The following is a 9589-nucleotide window of genomic DNA, read 5'->3' as shown; positions in this document are numbered from 1 at the left end:
TTGTACAAAAGCATGATCTCTCAAATCATACTTATACATGTGTTTCCCCTTTATTCTATACCAACATAATTGAAGCTCGATGCCTTCTAATCTATCCAAAAGGTCAATGTCATTATGCTAATCAAACACCCTATTACCATCCTTGTTCCTTATTCTTTGAACCCTTCCAATGTACCACGTTTCATAAGAAACACCTTGTTTTGTACTTCGAGGAACACATTTTCTTGCTGTACGTTCAGTGGGGGGAATTGAGTTTCTTTCAAACAACACCCCACAATCTGATCCAATTCCAAAGTCGATTGAAACACCCTTTTGTGGAGCCTTCCCATCTCGCCTAAAGTAGAACCCATTTCTCACTTTTGTCAAACTATCTTTGGATAATGTCGAATTTCCATTCAAATAACTAACCAAACATGCTTTAAACATATCCTTACCATTAAGATCCACCACTGGCTTTATCGTTTTGCTTCCATTTTCATCAATGGAATCTAAAATTTCATCCAACTCGTGTCTCCACTCACTTTCCATTATTTGCAATTCACTTTCATTGTGTACCAATAATGATGATGATTGGAATATAGAGTTGGAACAACTCGGTGGAGAAGCATCAATTACTTCATCCACAATTTGGAATGTTGGATAATTTTGATCCTCTGTCCATGTTTTAACGCACCAAGAAGATTGAGTGTAATTTTCTGGTTGCATTCCAAGAGTTGATCAAGTGTCTTGTGCATCCTTCAATCCAATCTTAAGGTCTCCTACAATTTGAGCGTTTGTGGATATTGAATCATATTGTGACAATATATCAATGTTTTGTATTTTTTCTTGGTGCAATCTATTCCAAATTCTTTATTGCTTCTTATGAGATTTATTAAAATGAAGCCCTTGGGGATTTGATTCTTCTTCAACAACTCTATTAAGGGTTCCAACAGCATGAAGAAAGTCAGTGAAATCATAGGCCCTCTCCATTCCAACCATCACACCAAATTTATTAAAGAAGTTCTCACATACATCTTACCCATTCAAGTGCAAAAAACATGGAAAGTTAGAGTAATGATCTCGAAACAATCTCATCAACAAAACTGCAAAATGGCAAGAAATTTTCACATCTTGATATGCTTCCCTACTGATGAAATTTATGTTGACATTAGTATGAGATTGTTTCTGTACCCAACATAACCATAATGTGAAGAAATGATGAACTCGTGAAGCATTTCGCAGCCTTTCCCAAAGGCTCAGACTATGAGACATAACGATGTCAATGTAGTCAGCAACAATCATTAGATAAGTCTCTATAGCTAGTACCCTCTCTAACTTTCCACTTGGTGTAATTCTCAACTCTTTCAAACACCTCTGAACATGCCTTAAAGCAATGCGTTGTGTGGATCCCAAATTTTGTCGATCCATCCTATCTATATCTTCACCCTTAAGCTTGTGATCATCCACTTTAAAAGTGTGATAAACCATTCTCACATGACGAAAACTTATGTAATCATTTCCTAAAACCAATTCTCATCGACCGTTAAACAAAGGATTCACTAGATTTTTGCCATTGTGGATGTAATCTTGGTCATGCAATCCTATTACATTGCAACCATTGTACAACTCGATTAGCCTCCACCCTTCCCAAGGAATTTGATATTGAAGACCTGATGTTGAAGAATAATCCTTCAACACAAATTGTCTTCTTCTGCTATCCCCATCCAAGGAATGACCAACAATAGGTCCCACATTATTTTCCACGTGTTTCTTCCACGTAGATTCTATGTTTTCCCATTGTTGATAAACAAAATTTGCATTGAACCTATTGCATTTTGGATGAACGTCAACTACAACCAAACGAGGAAGATTTTCATGTAAAGGGTTTGCAATAATAACACATGCATAATGGCTAATAACATTGTTCTTAAAAGAATCTGTTATAATCTCATAGCCTACAGCTCTGTCACCAACTCTCACCAAGAAATTTGATTCGCATTGATGTTATTCTTTTGTACCACAATACCCCACCAGTGTATCACTTTTTGCTACCCACCTAACATATTTTTCACAACTGTTTCATCTTCAACGAGCAATACAGGAATTGGGCCATCTATACCATGCTTGGCTTTATAAGAAGCATAAAATTTTCCCGCTGCCTCAAAAATATACTTGTGCTCCCCTGGGATATATGCTAATGAATTTCTAACTTTCCTTAAAGTCGTAGATATTGAAGGGCCATCCAGATTCAAGCTAATAAATCTATGTAATCTAGGACCTCCCCATAACTTGATCATCTCATAAAGGGATTTTGTGGATGTACTATACCTTCTCCCTACTTTTGCATGCATTAAGTTATGAAAAATATCCTTGACAAATTCCCAAACTACATCTTTACCTTGTAATTTTCCTTGCTTATGTGCCTCACACACATCCTTGCAAAACCTAAAGACATCCTTCCTTTCTGCCAATTCAAACAACTTTTCCTTTAGGGATCTCATTCTAATATAGAGTGTAGCAACCTTTTTCCTATCACACCAAAGAGATCACATTGTTGATCTATGGTTAGCATTTGTAACCCTTGCAGCATTCTTCAATTCATTGTGAGTCAAATAGTTAAGTCTTCTACCTTTTCTCGTATCTCGCTCACTTCTTTTATTCGTGAACATTGATTCACGATATAATCGCATCCTGAAGTCATCACATTCTGGAACCAACTTACAAAAGTTTCATGTTAATGAATCAAATGGGATCCTTGTTTTAGAAGCCCTCTGGAAATGAATATGCCTATATGTACCATCAATATGACATTCAATACCCTCATAACATAACATGATCTTGGTATGCTTCTCTATGGCCCATAATTTTCCACCCCTTTGATCATCCATTGGGACCTTTGTTTCCACTCTCCCCCCATTTATATCAATATAAGGATACCAATAGCTCCAACATTGTAGTAACAAGGGAGATAATTAAGCTGTAATAAGATGACAACAAACAAATAAATTTGAAGCAAGATAAATAAAATAATAGACAAATTCATATTCAAGTTTAGTCTAAGCTGTTAATTAACACACTTGAAGTAGAAGGATGTGCACTTGTAGAACCCCTATGTAATACTAATGGTGATAATGGGACTAAGAACCTAGTCAAACTTTGTTGGGACTTATCATTGGTAGGCTTTTTGGGTCTCCCAACCGTGCCAGTCCTCAACCCAATCTCCTCATATGAACCCTCATTTGTAGTAGTAACAGTGTGCTTCTTTGATTTCATGTGTTCATTTAGAGAGCTGACAATATTACCACTTGTCGGCACTAAACAAAACCATTTATTGCATCATGTACATTCCACTCTCACTTTTTTCATGTCCTTATAGTCTGCAAGTGTTGCTTCTACCACCTTGAACAAATTAGGCTCTTGTGTCTTGTTGAAATCATCTAGAAGTTTGATTGCTTGATCAATATGAAATTGATCTCCAACCATCACTGTCTTTTGTACTTCATTACATGAAGGAATTTCACTACCACTTGGCATTGATAGGCATTGTTGATGGGCCCCTGTTTTCATATGATGGTTTTCGAAGTTGCGTGTTGTTCGCGCTACCAAGGATACATCACCTGTTCCATAATAAATGCCACAAATTTCACATTGGATCTTTATTTTAGATTATCCCTTTTCTAAATATACTTTGAGAGTAATTTTATCATTGACAAACTCTTCCATTAAACTTTTAACTTGTTTTTCCCAAGATGCCAATGCACTAGGATCAAAAACTATGGCTTGTTCCATTGACAAAGGCATATTTTCAACTCTTGGTTGTTTATGCATAGGTCCCTCCACATTCATTTCAATGTTTTCAAAGATTGGTATTGTTTCCACTACATTTGAACGCTCTTCTTCCACATCAAATGTGCCTAGTTTCCTCTTGATGCCTACAAGTGTTGTAGAAACTTTCCATTTTTTCTCTTGCTTTGGATTTAAACATGTTCCATCCTAGATAAAATCAAAAGGGTATCCAACGATTTCATCATCCACAATTTCATCACGAATTTCAACAAGTGTACAACCTTCTCGACACTTGACCATGCCAATGATAGAATTCTCTTCACTGGTAGCAATTTTATAAAACAACTCCATCTGTTTTTTCACATAAATAAATGAAAAAGTAAGTAAAATTCCACAAGCATATTGGTTATTATAAATAAAGATAAAGGAAGTAAGGTATGAAATTTCAATTCAAAGCTCCAAAAAACATGAAGAAATATTACTATTTGGATGAAACACCTTGATTAAAAATGTATTGTCGGTGGATTCCTCAAATGGAATTGAAACTAGAAATAAAACATATTACTAAAACATATTTGAGAGTTGATTTATTGCTGCACTAGAACTCTTTTTAGCCTCTTGGGTGGTGTTATAATACATGTTCTCCACCATTTAATGCATTTAGATTGAGCAAGGCCAATGTGGGTTGTAATTCTTTAACTCTGATAATTTCTTCTTTTGAAGAACATTCTGTAGTTTGGGGCAAAGAGACTTCAAAAGACATGACATTTGAGTTCTATAATATTGAGTACACTCCATGTCAGGATCCAGTGAAATCGCATAAGTTCAGTAGAACTAGGTTGATAAATAGGTCATTGTCTAGGCAAGGAGGAGGCCTTGAAATTTCCAGGTTACTGAGCATTTCAGTATAAAAAGCACCATCAAAATTTGATGGAGTTTTGATGGTGTTTTTGTAAGAAAGGGTTTTCAATTTTTTTAGGACTGTGGAGAGTGGAGACTATGTGCTTTGGTTTATTTATGTTAGAGACTCTACCTCTGGTTTATGGTCCCTAGACCATTTTATCCTCTAAAAATGATGGTTCATTTTCTAGGAGTCCTAATGAAGGAAGATTCACCCATCATTCTTGTCTACTCTCTCAGCACATCGCATATCATAGGGTCCTTGTGGATGTAGATGGAGGTACATAAAAGGTTGCATGAAACCACTAGAGGTAAGGGCTATAATTCATTTCTTGGCTTCCATTCATTGTACATAACTCAACTATGCTATAGAGAATTCTGAACTTAAAATGTCACATTGATTGTGTGCCTCACTTTTGCACAGGCCCAAAGGCACTTGCAACTACGTAAGGAAGCACAAAGACATTACTTGCAGTAAATTCAAGAGAAAGAAAGGGAAACTCTTGCAAGATACAACCTGGGGTTAGTTGGATTGGAAGTTACTTGTTCAAAACTTTCTGAGTTGGTGTCAAAAGTGAAAAGTGAATGTTTTAAGTCTACATTTTTTGATTTGACATTCTCTACTGCCTAAAATATCTTGTCTATTTCGAGAATCTGAAATTTCCCTTCAATAATCCTAGCCTACAAAATGTTCTGGATATAGTTTCCTCACTTCAAATGGCAGAAGCTGCATATAGATAATTTGAAGGTTGGTGTTAGAAAAAAATCACTGTACCCATAGGATATAGTAGTGCAGTTTTAGCAGGAAGAAATAGAAAAACATGAGGCTACAAGAATTTCCAACAGAAGAAAAAATTTCTTCTCCTTTCTTTAGGGCCAAGGACTCTTCAATATTTTTTTGCATGAGAAGGCTACTAGTGGCATAGCACAAGTAGAAGAAAATGACAATCATTTAATTGGTGAAAAGGGAAGTTTGTGAATGAATGGAGTACTTGTTGTTCGACCCATGGCAACAACATTAGGATTTTCTAGTGTTGTATCTTTGCACAAAAATAACCAGCATTTTCTTCTTTTCACTTTAAGTTTTAGCCCCAATTGAATCCTTTAACATGATAGGCATTGTTCCATATATGTACGATGATATAAATAATGCAATTATACAACTATGCACTCTGAAAATTTGATCTTCAGTTGTTCTTTATACCATGGAGTTGGGTCAAGACTTCTTTTAACTTTCAAAAGTTCATATAAATTGTAATGCATACCTAAGTGGATTTGGTTTGCTCCATTTTCCAAAAAACTTCATGTTTTCATGGAAAACTTTATGTATCTACTAACTAATATTGTATTTGTAAAGAATCTCGTGTATTTTCATTGAATCTTGTGTTGGTGAAACTCAATATTTAAATTGTCATTAAACAAATATTCTAGTTTAGTATGGGCATGCACATTGGTCCCTCGCCTTGTATTTTGGTTGAGGTGACTTAATGAAAATTATTATTCAATAATGTAAGGCATTATGCGTTTTAACATGGGTGGGTTTTTGAATTGGAATCCGTATTTAATCATAGCTTATTATTAATATATGTTTGTAGAGTCACTATCAAATGGTTTAGTAGAAGATTTGAGGAAGTTATCAATCTTGAGTTTGTGAAGCTCATGATTCAAAACTTCTCTTCATACTTATTATGCACTCACTCAATTGTTATTAGGCACCAACATTCTCCTTTAAGTCCACACCAGCAACTTATGACACTTATATGCACACTATTGTCGATGTCAATGATCATGGTACAAGCGAAGCTTGCATGGTTAAAAAAAATATTCACAATGGATTGATATTAAAAAAAAATAAAAATTGTTTTGTTATTCAGTTTTTTAATAATAAAAAAAGTACATGGCAATATGATATAATATGAGATTATTCTCCTTTTACATGAGACTATTAGAGAGAATACAGTTCCAGAGAGGACTGGAATTGGTGGAGGAAATGCATATTTTAAAAGTCACCAATTTGAATAAATTAACAGTTTTTCTTGTGAACGTTTAAAATCTATAGGCTAATAAAAAAATTGCCCTACAAGGACTGGAGCTAAATCTGAAAGGTTCTTGTAGCTGAAGGTTAAACTGAAAGATCTTCTAGCTTCTGGGCACCCAGTGTGTGCTTTGAATTGTCTTTCCAAACTTGTCTTCAAAGCAGATGAAACCCGACTTGATATTGCCTACAAGCGATGCTGGAATTTTTCCAAAAGGTTTCTACCAAATGGCTTAATAGATTCCTCTTTAAAACTATTTTTGTTTCTTTGGAAAATGCAGCCTTCCTTCCAACAAGAATGTTTGTATTGTGTCATGTCAAATCCACCAAGGTACTTTCGTCAATTATATTTTGAGATACGTATTTCTATATTCGATAGAAGTAGGTTGATAAATTGATCCAAGAGGATTTCGTCAGATCAGTTACAAAGTTTCAGTGTTGTCATCAACATTCAGTTTAGTGTTGTCAGCTTAGACAATGTTGTTTATGGTTTAGGTTGTTTAGGTAATGTCTATGGTTGATATGGTTTTGCACCTGGTTGTCGACATGAGGTTGTTGTCAATTCCGCTAGGATCTGATTTTCGACGTGGGTTGATCATTCACCTTGCAAAGTTTTGTGTCGACATGTGTTTGTCATCCGCCTCGCAAGATTTGGGTTGTCGTCATACAATGTTGCTAATGTCGCTTTGTGACATTATGTGGTAAATGGGTTATTTTAAAAAAACATAAGCTTCAAACCTTAATACATTAACCCTAACTCTAAACCATAACTTAATGCATTACCTCTATACATTGAAATATGTATTAAACCTACATTTTATGTTAAACAATACATAAAACACAACAAAACATTATAAACAATCCTAATCGCCATCTCTAGACCGCAGTGGGACCATTGTCATGAGAACAAGCAGAGAATTCAGAGCCTTAACCGCAGTCATAAACCGCAGGCCTTAACCACGCGGGAGAAGACCGCGGGGCAGTTGACATGTAAGCAGAGTCTGGTGTAAGCCGTCAAGGTTAGCGTCAGGGGTTTGACTGCAGTGGAACCATCAGCATCAATCGTGACATGTGACTGGAACCATCGGAACAGAAAATTGCAATATGTACCACCAGAGCACCATTGTTGAAACTGTCGAGGGAAGCCACGTTCACATGGCATGAGGCTGATTGGCAGACCATAACCACCGGGCGGATAAACCACCAGGTGTCTAACAGTGGTTAGACCACCTTGTTCACATGTGGGCAGTCAATATCCTCCACCCTGTCAGCAAGCTGCCACGATTTTGTTTTTATCATAAGGTTTATATTTGGGTTTTGTTGTTGTAGTTTGTTCTAAACTAATGTAATGACCATGCATATGAAACCTAAGGTGGTAAAACTTAATAGGACTGAAACCAACAAAACCCTATTTTGAGCTGATTCACTCCTAAAATCAACATGAAGGAGTTAGAGTGCATCTGATAAGTTATAAAGGCAATTTTGCTCATGAAAAGAAAAAGGAGAGTGGTTTTGGGTTTTTGAATGCAGGTTATGGAGGTTATAGTTGATTTTTTTCAGTGTAACAAGAGCGTCTAGAGTTAGAATTGGGAACCATGATAGGTGTTGGAAAGCTGGTTCAGAGAGATATCTGTTGACAGTGACCAAAAGTGCCTTCATGCATATTCAGTTTGGTCAAATCTCTATGTAATTGACCTCTTCTGTTTCAATCCTAATAAAGCGATCACCCATCTTGAAAGCGGACCCGGAGACGTAGTCCATCAGGGACGAACTCCGTAATAAATCTTGTTGTCTGGAATCACTATTTTTTTCTATTTTCAATTCTGTTTTACATCTTACTTATGTTTTATCAACTGTCGTAAAGTCATTATTCTCAAGCAGTTCTCACGATTTCAACACTTTTAGTTAACATTCTATTCATTGATTGTGTAATCAATTCTACTTCATTTTTAACATATGATCATTTCAGATCATATAATTTGGTATCAGACCAGGTTGTGTTTGTAGAATTTGCCATCGAATGTTAACCAGGTCAAAGTCGCAACATGGAGAAGGAATCCTTGAGTAGATTGATCTAGAGATTGGAAAGCGATGAGTCAACCATGACAGGATCTGATGCATGTGAAAATACGGAAACTAATATGAGTGATGAAACATTTCAGCAAGCATTCTTGACTATGCAACAGATGTTGGGAGAACTTTACAAAGACAAGAAGGCGAGAGATGCAGCTTCTTGTTCAAAGATATCGAATAAGGACAAAGGTAAAGGCAAGGATGATAAACCACATTCACCTCCATCATCTTCATCATCCTCTTCTTCTTCTTCTTCTTCCAGTGCATAATCAGAAACATAAAAGAAACCTAAGAAAACATCTCTTTTGAAACTTGATGTAAAATTTGAGTTACCTATTTATAATGGCGAAATGAATCCTAAAAAGCTAGATAACTGGATTAAGTAGTTAGAAGTGTATTATTGTATTCAGAACATTTCTGTTGATAAAACAAAAATTCAGCTAGCTACACTTAGAATGTGGGGAACAACTTTAATCTGGTGGGAAAATAAAACTCATATAGATGTAAAGCAGAAAGGTAAAGTCATCTCCTCATGGTCTAAGTTTTTAAAAGCTCTTAGGAAACAATTCTATCCTTTAGGATACATGCAGCAAGCTGTTATTGATTGGCAACATATGAGGTAAGGTAAAGGGTAGAGTGTTTAGGAGTTTACTCAGGAGTTCAGAAATAAAGAATTGGCGCTTGGTATTTCATTGGATACACATGAAAATTTGTTAAAATACATCGGCAATTTACATTCATATTTGCAGCATACATTATTGATGTTTAATCTTGATGATTTTGATGAAGTGTGTGTTCAAGCCATACATATTGAAT

This window comes from Pinus tabuliformis, chromosome 3_1, assembly GCF_031772625.1.
Source record: "Pinus tabuliformis cultivar Carrire ecotype Pingquan chromosome 3_1, CPIR1, whole genome shotgun sequence".
NCBI classification, from domain to species: Eukaryota; Viridiplantae; Streptophyta; class Pinopsida; order Pinales; family Pinaceae; genus Pinus; species Pinus tabuliformis.
The sequence above is the reverse complement of the archived record's forward strand: the minus strand, read 5'-3'. Positions refer to the sequence as shown.